The sequence below is a fragment of the Felis catus genome, chromosome A1 (assembly GCF_018350175.1).
Source record: "Felis catus isolate Fca126 chromosome A1, F.catus_Fca126_mat1.0, whole genome shotgun sequence".
Classification (NCBI taxonomy): domain Eukaryota; kingdom Metazoa; phylum Chordata; class Mammalia; order Carnivora; family Felidae; genus Felis; species Felis catus.
In genome coordinates this window covers 106,876,744-106,892,355 of record NC_058368.1, presented here as the reverse complement: position 1 = coordinate 106,892,355, position 15,612 = coordinate 106,876,744, and the positions used below count along the sequence as shown (strand labels likewise).

At 36.0% G+C, this 15,612-nt stretch overlaps 1 protein-coding gene across 5 annotated transcripts in view; it reads right to left on the bottom strand.

Annotated features, from left to right (window-relative positions):
- Window positions 1-15,612, bottom strand: part of ADAMTS19 (ADAM metallopeptidase with thrombospondin type 1 motif 19) — a 241,930-nt gene that overhangs the window by 6,072 nt on the left and 220,246 nt on the right. The gene's annotated exons all lie outside the window — the stretch shown is intronic.

Genomic DNA, 15,612 nt, shown 5'->3' with positions numbered 1-15,612 from the left:
TGGTCTTTGATGAGAGAAGTCTTTCAGGTCCAAATATATCACTAGATTTAATTTGTAACACAAATAAGCTGATGCTTATTTGACTGTGAAAATACAATTGTTTTATGGTATCAGAGTTACATGTGAAAGAGCAAACATGGCTTTGTTTCTGAAAACAATGATTTATTAACTAAGCATGCTATTTTCTACAGAGTAAAGATTTAGCCATAGTTAGCAAAATATGTAAAGAATTCTATCAACTCCAAAGGACATCAACACACCAAAGTCATACATCAGTGTTCAGGATTATAAAAAAAATGCAATGAAGTAACTACAGACACATGATAACTCAAAATACATAATTTTAGTGGATAATGGCTGAACAGTGCCTCTCATAAAATTTTGAAAACAAGAGGAAAACATGTTAGTTGCATTCCTTATGCAAGTTAAGTTTTGTAACTGTCTGGGAATAACCTGAAAATGAAAATTGTATCCAGGAAATAATGGAAGTTCTATAATTCGTTTAACTAAAACACCATCATTTCTGCCTTTGAAACTAACAGAATAAGCTTTCTCACGAAATTAAATAGTCTAATAGCCTCAGGATCTAATTTTAATTAGCACACTCAGGCAATGAAAAATATCAGACTATTACTATTAATTATTTTCTTTATAAAATACATTTGGGTAAAAATTTCATTGCATATATGTGAAATATGAACAGATACTTGAAACAAGTGAAATCCCAAGGTCTTCTAAATTAGTTCTTACTTTATTATAGAAGATACTACTAAACAACTGGATATTTCCCCAAATCATGTCACTGCGATTAAAGACAGACAGACATTAAAAGAAAAAGCCAAATATTCTGGCCTTGATATGAGGAAAATGGGCTCCAATACTGTCTCTTACAACTAATTTACCTGGAACTTATTTTTCCTTTTTGTTAAGCAAGGCATTGCCATAGATCATAACTACACTTTTGGGTCTAAATTACTATGAAAGCAAAAATTCCAAATAACATTGTTACTGTTTACTTATTTGTTTTGAGAGACAGAGACAGAAAGTGCATGCGTGCAAGCAGGGGAGGGGCAGAGAGAGAGGAAGAGAGGAGAGAGAGAATCCTAAGCAGGCTCTGCTCTGTCAGCGTAGAGCTCAATGCAGGGCTCAAACCCAGGAACCTGGAGATCATGACCTGAGCAGAAATCAAGAGTTGGATGCTCAGGGGCACCTGGGTAGCTGTCAGTTGAGTCTGCTTTCAGTTCAGATCATGATCTCACAGTTCCTGGGTTCGAGTCCCCACACTGGTCTCTCTGCTCTTTGCGCAGAGCCTGCTTCAGATTCTCTGCCCCCACTCCCTGCCCCTTCCTCATGCACGTGTGTGCGCATGCTCTCTCTCACTCTCATAAATAAATAAATAAGTAAATAAATAAGTATTAAAAAAAAGGAGTTGGATGCTTAAGCAACTGAGCCACTCAGGCACCCCAAATGACTTATTATTAAGTTACTATAGTCTGGCAATTTTTTTACACTTTATTTACTTTGAGAGAGAGAGAGAGAGAGAGAGAGAGAGAGAGAGAGAGAGAGAGAGACAGGACACAAGTGGGGTAGGGGAAGAGAGAGAGAGAGAAAGAGAGAGAGAGTCTGAAGCAGGCTCCAGGCTCTGAGCTGTCAGCACAGAGCCTGACACGGGGCTCAGACTCACAAACCACAAGATCATGACCTGAGCCAAGTCGGACACTTAACCGACTGAGACACCCAAGTGCCCCTGTAGTCTGGCAATTTTTAAGTGGTGAAGCTTCATCACAGCACAGGGTCTATAATTTCATCATCTAATTAATTATTCAGTGTGCCAGCCAACAATGGTATGACAGAAGTTCTGCCAAGATTAGAGTTTGCTTAAATGTTTCAGAATAGTCAAGCATTTATTGATTTTTCAAATATTTGTTGACCACCCATTTTGTACACGATCTCCTGCAGAAAATAAAAACAGCAAAAATTGTTAATATGATGGAGCTGATACTTTTATCAATAAACCTTATTAACAAAACACTAAAACATATCAAATAAATGGAGTTAGAAACAGATTACAAAACTGTGGAAATTGGGCAATTTCATCCACTTTTAGCCAATTGTTTAATATTTTATTTATGTATTTATTTCATTTTTTTTTCAATTGCTTTGTATTTTAAATGATCAGCCACCCTACAGAACCAAAGTTTGCTGCTTTAGGATCAAAGGAAACTGATACTACTAATTCCGGAAGCTTTTACTTCATACAACACTAATGATAGTTAGCACTTACTTACTGTTTCTTATATGTCAGATATTGTGTTAGGTCATGATTATTCAGTATTTCACATGAAGTCCTATATTTGTCCCTGTTACTCTGATGAGAAATAGAGGCTCAAATAAGTGAAACTAATTGCTCAAGTCTTTACAGTTCAGAACTGGAGTGGAAATGGAGTCTGAACTCACATATGCTAAATTCAGAGACTAGATGCTTAACCAATTACTGGATCCTGGAACATTGCTAGCGCTTCTCTTTCTATGAATAGTCAGAAATCTTTTCTTTTCCTCTATCCTGCCAAATGAACCTCTCATCCTCGTATCTTACTATGAACTTAATTAAACATTAATGGATAAGAAGGGCTTTTTGGTTTGTTTTGCTATAACGCAGATTATAAGATAGAAGATAAACTTGTTTTTCAAGAACAATTCACAAGCATGATTTGTCTTGAGATACAGTGACCATATAACTTATCACCCAAATCAGGGCACTTGTGAAAGAAGTTGCTGATGATAATTATTCCTACAGTACAGGCATACCCTGGGACAGCCCCGCGTAATCTGGGACATACAGTCACCCTATGTACAGACATCTTACTGATCTGTGTGTTAGACGGTAAACACAAATGAATGGACACATGAAGCAGCTATTATATTTCATGCATTATCTAATATGCTTTTACACAGCATATTAAACTTTGGTTACACTTTGTCATAACCCCCATAACTTCACAAACGAAAAGAGTGAGGCTCATTGAGATTATTTCATTCATTCATTCATTCGTTCAATTAATATTTATGGGAAGTCACAATGTGCCACTGTTTTGGATACTGGGATGTGACAGTACACAAAAGAGACAAAAACACATGCCTTCAGGGAATTTACATTTTAATAGGAGGGAGCAAGAAAATAAAGATTTAAATTACATTGCATATTAGATAGTGACAGGTGCTATGGAAAAAAACTAAAGCTGGGAAGGAAGGATGGGAAAGTTTGGGGTGGGGGGCTTTGTAATTCAAATAGGAGGATCAGATAAGGACTCACGGAGAGGGTGCCAAGAACAGCAAATGCAAGTCTTTTGATTCCAAATATGATGTTCTTTCCACTGTGTTTCTACAGATCTTGAATTAATTACTTTCAATGGCTTTCTCTTTCTCTCCTTCCTCCCTTTTTCCTTTCTTTCCCTCCTTCCTACCTTCCCTCCTTCTGTCTTTTTAGCTACTACATTTTGAGTCTTGCTGTTCATACAAACACCAAGTAAATTTAAAATGTACTTGAAACAAGGCAGCACTATAGACTTCCCCCTACAGGCAAAAATGCTGAACTGTCAACATTAACAACTGGTTAGCAACATTAGCAACTGGTAAAGAAACACAAGGTGTACCTGATAACTTGCCATTGATATTTCTTTTACAGGGAAAATTCCCTGGAGTATTTTAAATAGAAAGACTTGTATTGTCTGACAAGAATTCAAACAGTCTTGCCCTGATGGACCTTTGGAACAAAGCACCTCGTGAATCAATTCCATGAACCAGAAGCTTTTAATTCTGAGCCCCAAAGTCTCTGAAAGTGAAATTTATTTAACTGACTTCCTGATAGTCATCATTTCAATCTACCTGAGAAAATAATGACCTTCCCTGCACTTGGGAACACACGAGTCATATCTTTAGATATGATTTAGATAATATCACCATAGATTTCTCTTATAATCGAATAAATCCTTTCTGGCCCTGGAACATTAGTGACAACTTTTAAGATTATTAAATTATGTCTACACTGTATGTCAAACACTAAGCTTGATTAGGGAAACTTTGTCGATAATTCACAGTTTGGGCTATTAAAATATGTACAGAAATCATTTAGTAAATGAGAACCATAGACACAATTGTTGGCAAATCATTAAGAAGGCTTTATCCTGTTTTAAAATGAGATCCACATTGATAGAATCTTATAACCATTTCTATTACCTAAAGTTTTCTTTCTGCCATTCTTATGCCAGGCAATAAGAGATAAGAGACTTTATTCTATCTAAGAAAATTTCATTTAAACTAACTGAAAGAGAAATATCTGGAGAAGTAAGTGACATCCAAGTTGGGGAAAGTGTATAGTAGATGTTTACTTAGTTCATACATTTTTCTGACAATGGCCAAGGATGATCTGATGATAGATACAGATACGTCTTGGAAAGTTGTATCTACTAACTTAGTAAATACAACTAAGATGATAAGTTAGATGATAGCCCTGTCATGGACAGGATTTGCCAGTACTGGTAAAGGCAGGTTAAGATACCACAATGATTTTGCCAAGTTACGGATTGGCCCAAATGTAAACAAACGAAGGGAAATAGAAAAAAATGTAGGAAAAACAAACACACTAAAAAATCCTTAATAAACTCTTAACTATGTGGCATTATCATAGAGAGGGATGAAATTAACTCTGAATGGCTGAGAAATTCATCTCATGGGTAAGCCACAGTGTGGAATCCTTCCTTCCATCACAAAAAGATGGATGAGTGGTGAGGCACTGCCCAAAATGTGAACTGCAGGAAGAAAGTGACCATGGAAATTTCACTCCTGAAATGATATTATTTGTGGCATTAATAGACAGCGTTGCTCAGGTCTTGGTTTAATATTTTGAAAAATATGTAAACACCTTAGAGAAGGTGTTCAAGGAAAGGCTGTTTACCTTGAGACATTTTATCAGTGCCTGATGGGATTATTTGTTTTCAAGTCTAATCTGATGGATTGAAGAGAATTAGCTTTTAATGAGCACAATGGTATAAACAAGTTTTTCATGCACCAAATACTACATAGGAGGTATGAGTGTACTCTGTTCCTAAGTTTTCATTATTTTATATAGAAATATCCTTTCATGATGTATTTGAATATGTTTGTCAAGAATCTGCATCTTTTAAAAATCACCGACATGTACTGTTCCCCGGAGTTTCTATGAATACCATTATGTGGAATGACATAAATTTAATAAATAGTAGTGAATGATAGATAGCAAATGTGCTCTGTAATACACTGACATGAGTAAAACATATTTAATTCAAAGAAAAAGAGCTGCGCAGTAGCACCAATAAATAGCCATATAAAAATTTATAAAGTGTCAAAATGAGAGAGGAGAATGATTTTAAGAGGTCCTCAAGGTTCATAGGTGCTTGTCCATCATACTACTTGAATCTACTTTTGCAAAGTATAGGATTATCTTTCTGTCAGCTGAATATTCATGAATCATGTAAGAATTTCCATCCCTAATGTCTCATGGTAAAATCTACCAAGAGTCATGTCTCTGTTAAAAAGAACATTGTTTTCTTCCGGTCCAAGAAGTAACCTATGTAGTTCTAGAAAACTTATTTTCACTTAAGAACTCTTTATAAATGGAAAGTCCACCAACAGCTCTTAACCACTCTCCTATGTAAAGAGGAGACCCTCATTCTTGGCATTGATCTCTGACTCCATAGTGCTTCTGTGCTCCAGAGGTTCTGAGATCAAGTAGATCTATTCTGTGTACACAATTCTGAACATGGAGCTAAAAACGACTTCCACATCTATTCTTGGGTATTGGGATTCTGTAGTAAAGTGCCAAACTTTAAAGTTATTGGTTAAACGATAGTTTCTTACCTCTCCTTTCAGAACTTCAGAAGAGTCAAAAAGACACTGTTTTTGGTGCTAGTTATTTGTTACCCTGGATATTTCGATAACTTAGCTTTGGCAACAAACGGGGACACTGAGGTATAAATAAATTTGTAGACTTCAGTTAAATAATCAACTAGTTTGCCAGTGAGTTTATAGAACCATTAATCTGTTCATGTTAAACTGTAAAACTCTTCAAGCTGTAAATGCTGTAAAATGTCCTTTTAAACATCACACCAAAGAGGGGAAAACCCAATACTAAAAATACCACTATAAGATATTTATTTGCAGTTTTGTTGGCGAACAAATATAGCTAAACTAATACTGGTTTACTTTGTTAATTCCTTAAAAAAAAAAACAAAAACAAATTGCTGTGTATTCAGGGGTTAAAAATAATAATTCTCACACTTGGCCAGCACAGAGATTACCCGAGATTCCTTCCTTCTGGAGTGTGCCAAAGATATATATTTTGGAGAGAATGTGTATTCTCTAGGCCAACAGCTAAGGAAGGCTCTGTAATGCTTTACTCATTTCCAGCTGGCCTCTGTAAGAAATAGGAATTCCTAAATTAAGAGAAAATTGTCACTGGCAAACAGAGTTCAAAAAAATTTCTGAAACCAATATAATAGACAATCTTACAGAACCTGATACAATCTATAATGACGAGTGCCAATCTATAACAAGGTTAACAGCATTGACTTGGATAATTTGTCTTTGGGAATAAGTGGATTATTCCAGAGTGGTTTAACAAGACTGAAGTAGCATTCACAGCGGAGAGTGGACCTCATAAGGAAAGTAAATGATGACTTCTACTGGAAATTATTAGCGCAGCATTCCTATTCATTTATGTATATGTTTGGCGGTTCCATCTTTCAACTTTTTAATAAAGTGAGTGTGAAACAAGCATACTAAGGAACAAAAGTTTGGTTTGTTTTTTAAGATTTGCTATTTATTTTGGTCAGTGTTTCTGTGTCTTTTTAAAGTAGTTCATCTGCCTTTTTTAACACATGGTTATTTGGAATTGAATCTATTCCTAGAGGTCAGACGTTTGAGGATTTTTTTGCATATGTGTTTAATTAATTCATCATTTGGTTCCACAGTTCAAACTATTCTTTTCTCTTTAATGAAAATGTCTGCATATAGTTATAGCAAATTAAGGAAACGTGTGTGGCAAAATCAAGCAGAATGCTTATGAATGATTAGCAGAGAAGTGAATATGTTTTGAAAAGACTGTCACATTAACCCCCTGAATCTTTTTTTTGTATCAAAGTACACATTGATCACCACAATGATGGAGGGAAAAAAAAGATGTTTTGCATTAAGAAGCAATTAATAAGGACAGACTCTTGAACACATTTGCAGTTCTGCCAGTGCTCAGCCCATGAATCACAGGGTGTTGGAGAGGTGAAAAAAGACTATCGAGACATTTCTATTTTATCTCTATCATTCCAGGGGAACATCTTCCCACCAGAGAGAACTGTTTGGAATGACAGTGATTGAATTTCCTTTGCAAATACAATACTTTCCAGGTCTAGTCCAACAATTCTGTGTCCAAAATGGATCAGATCCTTCGGGGGCCATGTTGGAGAAGTGTGTGTATTTTGTTTTGTTTGTTTTAATAAAGTCTTGGTTTAAAATAGCACAGAGAGCACTATGTAATTACCTTTAGGTTATTCCAACCCGAAATAAACCAAGTATTTGCCAGGTGACAGAGAAATTTCTTAAGTGTGCTTTGCTTCCATCTCCCGCTTTCCTTCTAGGTTAGATAACAGCCATTAACCTGACAGCAGGTATCTCAGCCAACTGGATTCAAGAGAACGCAAAAGAAGTCTGCCAGCTTCCTGGAAGCTCAATGTTAAGCACTTTTTTGGCTTCAAGTACTATGCTATTCAAATAAGGGTGGATTTACTTAAAAAAAGAACACATTTTTAAGTAGTTTGACTTACCACACAGGAAAAGATCAAGGGGGTCCTGTATTTACATAAAATTATACTGATTAATTATCCTGGAAAAAAAAATGAGCTAGTTACTAGTTCTTTGGTAGTACAATGTATGCAACACTATAGCTCTTGCAGAATTAGAATCAGAAAATTAAATGGATCAGGAGAAATGCAATGTGTAGAAGTATGCTACAGTTTCTGCTTTCTTGATAAAACAGTTCAGCGATCATTCATGCAATAAACATCACTAAATGTAGTGGTGTCTTCTGGTTGCTCAGAGAGATTTATGGGAAGGGTAATAGGGGTTAAGACATTCTCAACGGAACAGCAACCATATATGGCAACATATAATTAATAGAGAAAAAGTAACAGAGTAAGTGCAAACAAATTCTCTCATTTACTGGGGAAGCCCTTTGAAAATCATAAGGCATTTTCGATGGTCCTTGAGGGACTCAGATAGTTAGAGGAAACACATTGTAGGCAAAGAGGACTGTATCAACAAAGACCCAGAGAATGTACAAGTACAAACCGCTCAGGCCTAAGCTTAGTGGAGATACCCATCATGGGAATAAGGAGGCAATTCTCAATCGGTAGGTAAGCACCAGAATATGGAAAGATTTGAATGCCTGTGTGAGTATCTGCTAATTGAAAGGGTAGCCAAAGGGAATTCTCTGCAAATACTCAGGCTATAGGATTGAGTGGAGAAGTCATCCCTGTGAGTGGATGTATCTGAAATATGGCGGTAAGGAAGTGTATTAGAAATTGTTACTCCAGTTCTGGTAAGAAAAAAAAATAAGGACTGTATTATTATATTTGGAGTAAAAACAACTGAGGCAAAGCCCTACTTGCGTAAAGAAGAAGTGCCAAGGGTAGGTTCTAGCCTGGGTAGCTGGGAAGATGATATTGACATTTTTCAAGAAAAAGGAAATTGGGAGTGGAGTATCATTTGAGGAAATAAATTGAGGAATTTTGTCTTGAACATACAAAATTTGAGGACCTACTGGAACGCCAATGGCAGGGTCCCAGGGCAACTGAAGTTTGGGTTGAGAATAAAGATTCAGTCCGCCCCTTCCTCCACTCCCTCTAGCTATGCTCCCTCTCCAGGCACACTTAGACTTTAAACATTTTCGCGCCATCTACGGGTTGATAATTCCAAAATTTATATTTCCATCTCATTCCTCTCCTCTGATCTACCTACTGAATGCCAGTACTTAACTCTCTTACAGGCAAATGAAAGATCGCCCAAAATAAAAGTGAAAATCTTTCCCCTCCAACTTAACTCCTTAGGGTTTCCTACCTCCTATCAGAGAAGCATCATCCATACAAATTGTTCAGACCTGAAAGCCAAGCCATGAGCCCTTACTACCTTAACACCTGACTCTTCATCTTTTTTCTCACAAATAATCAACCCCAGGTCTGTTCATTTTAACCTCAAAACAATTTCTGAAAGCCAACCAATCCTCTCTATCTCTACTTATACTACTGTATGAACAGCTACCATTAATTTGGTTACTATGTAACTGACATTATGCTAAGAACTTTCCAGGAATTATTTCATTTGGATTCACTAACTTCGCTGAACAGAAGATCCAGACTTCAAACCCAAGGCTGTTTAACTCCAGGCACTGAGCTATCTTACCTCTTATACTCCCCAATCCTTTCCCTTCCCTGGAAATTCTGTAATATTCTCTGAGTATCTTTCTATATCTATGACATCAGTCATTTTTTATATTGTAGCCTTAAAAAATTTAAGTACTAGCCAAGTAGGTTTTCTTTTAGTTTCAGACAGAAAATATTAACCCATTCACAACACTAAAAGTAAGAACATATGGATGTGGTAGAACGATAAGCACAGAAGGCCCTTTCCTCCAATGTAACTCAAATAAACTATTCTTTGTATGTCTATGCAGAAAAATTTTAACATGTACAAGAATAATATATGTAAACAACCTTAGTTCATACTATATAACTCTTTTGCATAATTACTCACTTAATAGTAGGTCTTAGAGAAATTTTCCCATCATTACGTATTTATCTATACATATATTTAAAAAATTTTTTTTTCAACGTTTATTTATTTTTTGGACAGAGAGAGACAGAGCATGAACGGGGGAGGGGCAGAGAGAGAGGGAGACACAGAATCGGAAACAGGCTCCAGGCTCTGAGCCATCAGCTCAGAGCCCGACGCGGGGCTCGAACTCCCGGACCGCGAGATCGTGACCTGGCTGAAGTCGGACGCCCAACCGACTGCGCCACCCAGGCGCCCCTATACATATATTTTTAAAAACAACAATATCCCACTGTTGGAATGTGGGATTATGATTTATAGAACTAGTTATTGGATATATGGGTTGTTTCCAAATATTTGTTGTGCCAAAGAAGGCTGCAATGAGCATCTTTATAAATACGGTTAGCAAATTATGTGACAATGTCTGTAAGGAAAATTAAGAATGTGTATATTTCAAAATGAGGTATTATTTTTCACAGCTATCAAATTAGTTTAAAAAAATGTGCTAACATCCAGTCTTGGTAGTATGGTGACACAGATATGTGAAAGCGCCTGGACAGAAGTGAGTAGAATCTACTCCCTTTAGAGATGGAGCTTTTTGGTTGCCCCATGGTATCCCTCAACACACTCCTCTCATTGCTTTTCTGTGCCCTAAAGTCATGTGTGTGTTTATATCTAAACATGTTTCCTAGTTTTATTTATTATACTATATGGACTTGTACATACTCTGTGTACAGTACAAAAAGCTACAGACATATTTTTCTAATCCAATGTATTTTTCTAATCCTAAAGTAGATCTTTCATTTTAAGTCACTCAAAATACTTTTCTTTGGATTATGTACCATTTGGACCACTGACGCTGGGTGATTACTTTTACTTGCACAGTTAGAGCACTACAAAATTCGGAAAGACATATAGTTGCTTTGGCACATTTTACAGATGTAGGAACGAGGCTAGGGGGAACTGATTTTCGCCATACAAAATCAATGCTGGTTGTGCACACTGGCTCTCTGGATGTTCCGCTCAACCTGAAGCAGAATTAGGGACCTGTTAAAAAAAATTTTTTTTGTACATTTTGCATCCCAAGACCCTATATGATGTCTTTCTTTCTTTTCTTTCTTCCTTCCTTTTTTCTTTCTTTCTTAAATGTTTATTTATTTATTGTGTGTGTGTGTGTGTGTGTGTGTGTGTGAGAGAGAGAGAGAGAGAGAGAGAGAGAGAGAAAGCAGGGGATGGACAGAGAGAGAGGGAGAGAATCCCAAGCAGGCTCTGGGCAGTCAGCACAGAGCCCAACACGGGGCTCGAACTCATGAACCATGAGATCATGACCTGAGCTGAAATCAACAGTTGGACACTCAATTGACTGCGCCACCCAGGCACCCCGCCATATGATGTCTTTCTAACTGGCTAATCATTTGCATGTTTTTCATGCATTTTAATGATGTCATTCTCTGCTAGTCCTGGTGATATGGTTATATCTATCTCTGGATATCCTCTGGCATTTGGTAAACATACACTTCACTATATCTAATCAAAAAAACACTCAATGGCTAATACTACTGATTTTAATTTTATAATATTCTTGTCAAATTTCTTTATATTTTTTATGTGAAAAAGTCTGCTTCCCTTCTCCCCGGCTGCCCACCAACACTCAATGTACCCAAAATGAACTTTGGCATGTTCAATGCTCCATCCCCTATAAAGAACATCAAAAGTAATTTTTTACCTCAGTCATATTTATTTACTAAAATATTTTCAGGTATGATTTAGAAAGTGAAATTATAGATATCCTGGTATGCAGCAAAAGAGAATTGGTAGCATAATTTTACAAGCCTGGTGATTTTTCAATGATCTACTAAGAAGACAGTATAGGGGTGCCTGGGTGCCTCAGTTGGTTAAGCATCTGACTCTTGATCTTGGCTCAGGTCATGATCTCACGGTCTTAAGATAGAGCCCCATGTCAGGCTCTGCACAGAAAGCCCGGAGCCTGCTTGGGATTCTTTTTCCTCCTCTCTCTGCCCATCCCCACATGTGTGCTCTCTCTCTCTCTGTCTCTCAAAATAAATGCATAAACACTAAAAATAAAAGGAGACAGTATAATTAAGCCCTATGGATTAAAAACAAGTTGTCTTGCATTTTCCAATACAAAGGATCTTAAACATGTCTCTATATCTGCATTTATAATTATACATGTATACACATATATAATACATACATTATATATACTTATACATGTATACATGGAGAGACACAGAGACACTACCCCAGTCTCTCTAAATTTTAAATTTTCTCTAGGTAGAATACATACACAGATAGTATATGTGCATCATTTCTTCAAAGCTAATATACATCTGCTATGTTCAATCATACCAGCCAAATGCTTTGACTGCTTTGAGTAATTCAAACACTTTGAAATTTGTTTTTTGCTTTTTTTTAATACATCTGGGCAACAGATAAGATTGTCAGAAGACCTGAAAACTAAAAATGATAGCAATGCAAAAAATGTCCATTCTCTTGCAGTAGAAAGAGTCAGGGGCATGTTGGTGGCTCAGTCAGTTAAGTGTCCGACATTGGCTCAGGTTATGATCTCATTGTCTGTGGGTTCAAGCCCCATGATGGCCTGGTGCCTGCTTCAGATTTTGTGTCTACCTCTCTGCTCCTCCCCCACTCATGCTCTATCTCTGTTTCTCAAAAATAAATAAATGTTAAATTTTTTTAAAAAAATTAAAAAAAAGAATCAGAGGCTAAACAATTTGATAGCCAATAATTTGGGGATTTTGTGCATGGTTTAGAAGATAGCTATCTTCTCCAGAAAGAATGGTAAGTAGCAAATTTTGTAAATATTCAGTAGATGTATCTAAACAACATAACAGAAAGTATTCTACTTATCACTGAGTAATTTCTGTAGTATGAACAATTTACTCAGAGAAAGTGTATTTTCAAAGTAAATGTTCCCATAATGCAAAATATCTCTTCTGTAGGACACCTTGTGATAGGTTTCTTTGATGTCCAAATGTTTAAAACCAAACCCACAATCTCTGATTTCTTTAATTCATTGACTGATCCAACAATGATAGATTTTGATGTATTAGATTCTTATTGGTTTATGGAGTAGCTGCTTGAATTTTCATGTCTTTTTAGACTATAATTATAAAAAGATGATGGGCAATTATCTTTTCCAATGACTTGTAGACATTATTAGAAAATAATTCTATATATAAATGTTAATCCACCAAGAATAGTTTTTAGATACAGATAATTTCAGTTTGATTTCAATCTACAAATTTTCTCCAGTTCCAAAAATTACTTACAAAACTAATCTTTCAAAATTGAATAATCTAATGTAAACCTTCCCATAGTGTATTACACTAAATAGCAAACTAGCCATATGCTCTGCAAAAGTGAGCTTTGGTTAAAAATAAAGAAAAGAGAAATACTAGTCCCTCTTTGAGATTTACCAAGTATAGGAAAATGTTAAAGGATCTTTAAGTCCTACAGCAATTTGCAGTATTTGCTTATCTTTGTTTAACTACATTATTTCTCAGACCTGGAGACTATATCCCAAGAAATGGGTTTGCCATAGAATATAATGTGGGAAATGCAAGCCTCAAGCATTCCTTAATTAATATGAATTTAGTCTTCTAAAAAGGATGACGTTTGATCTTCAGTAAATACCAGTCTTACTGATGTATCTAACTTGACAAAGTATTTTCTCCACTATCGCAGTTGCCATTTCATTCATTTCTTTGATTCTCTGGTTTCAGCTGGTAGTTAACATTTTCTATTTTTACATTCTATTAGGGTATTTAATTTGGCTATTTGCAACTATTTCTTTAAAGCTGAATGGGAAATCCTCTAACAAGTGCTTAAGCTTCCCTCTACTACCCGGTTAACAACCCACTTAGTTTAGTTGTATTAAAACCAACAAGACACACATTTGGATTCTGGGACCTCCTGCAAGGGGATTTGAATTGGGTGGGGTGTATGCCAGCATTAGGTCAGTAGTATGTGGAAATCCACAGTCCTAAAGCCCCAGCCTGACTATGGGCCAAGAAGAAATCCTTCCCTTGGGGATTTTGAGTCTGGTTCTTTTTGTCTCCCTTGACTGAAAACAAAACTACTAGGCTACAGAGATGCATGATTAAAAACACGGTGTTATCTAGTCATTTAGTTTAGGATAGATATTCTTGATAGCACTGATGAGGATTTCTTTACGTTTCCTTCAATGATTCACTGAGGTTTCCTCCAGTGGAAAGAAATGTCCTCTGTGATTATTCACATTTTCATAGTTTTAAATTCTTCTTCAACTGAATATACTGGATGTAACTGTAGTTTCCTTTTACAGGATAAGTTAAAAATGACTCATTATACTGCAAGCTTTATATTTACCACTTCTAAACAAGGCCATACATACTATTTATATAATTAAATCATCCAAAATGATTTATTATGCTTCCAGCATTATTTTGAATTATATCATAATCACAAAAAGACTCATAATCTCTTGTCCAAAAATCTATTAATCATGTCAAGATTTGATATGTGGCCAAAACTATTCATTTCCCAGAATCTTGAAGTACTAAATTAAGCTCAAATTGTGGACTATGAATTGAATCTAAGAATAAACCAAGAATAATTATGTACAATTCCAAGGTGTTTTGTTTCTCATTAACACTCACTTGACGAGTTCTCTTGCTAATGCTGCACAGAAACGTTAATGCTATAAAAGCTTCAGGAAGGAACCAAATTTTGTGTAACAGGTAGATAAAACAATGCTCTTTTATTTGCTTCTCTATAGGCTCCAATAATGAAAACAAGAAGCTGTAGACATTCAAATGGAGGCAGAAAGGTCAAATTCTGGCTGAAAATAAGGCATTTCATTAAACATAAGGGACTATGTTATTTTTTAAGTCAGTGTTCTAAGGTCAGCTTAAATGAGTGAATGCAGATTTTAACTGCTCAGAAACATATGGGTTGTGTTCTGTTATCCCAAGAAAGACCCAAAGGCCATATCTATATCAGAGATATAGTCAGAATGTGGCATATAATTGTGTCACTGGTTAATGCAAGCCAGAATAAAGGAACTACATTGTTTGTGCCCTATTTTTGCCAATTTTCTAGTTTCAAAGGAATAAATGCAAACATTGTTCAACAAAGGCTGTATTACATCTACTTAGGAATCAGAGGTAACATTTTTATGACAGATTTTTCTGTTTTGAATATTCCTGTATTTATATTTTTCTTTTTCAAGCTGAGAGCAGATTTTCCACTGTTTACACAAAATCACCAAAACATAAATGATAGACATCACACAGGCTGATACAAATGCAGTGAACAGTTTGGGGAATAAGCCATTTTCCTAGGAAGCCTCCATTCAACTGATATACCCTTAGTCCATTTGTGGCCACTGACTTTTAGATAGTGTGAGAAGCTGAGAACATATTATGCTTTTAACTTATTCTCTAGTGCTCCACCCATATTGTGGGAGGAACAGCGTTGCACAGCAAGATTTTATGGGTAGCTCATTGAATATCCTTGATTCAAGTCAACCCAAGGCCTAATCTTAAGTCCACTTAGGTTTATCAATAGTTTAAAAAATATTCGTAGAATTTAAGTGAAACTGACAGATTAATTGACCTCCAAGGAGCACAGAAATCACCTACAATTGCACACATCTTGCTGCTATTCCTGTTCCAGGGACACAGCTGATAAGAATAAGAAATCTATGGTTTCCTCCGTCCGTGAATACTTTACTCA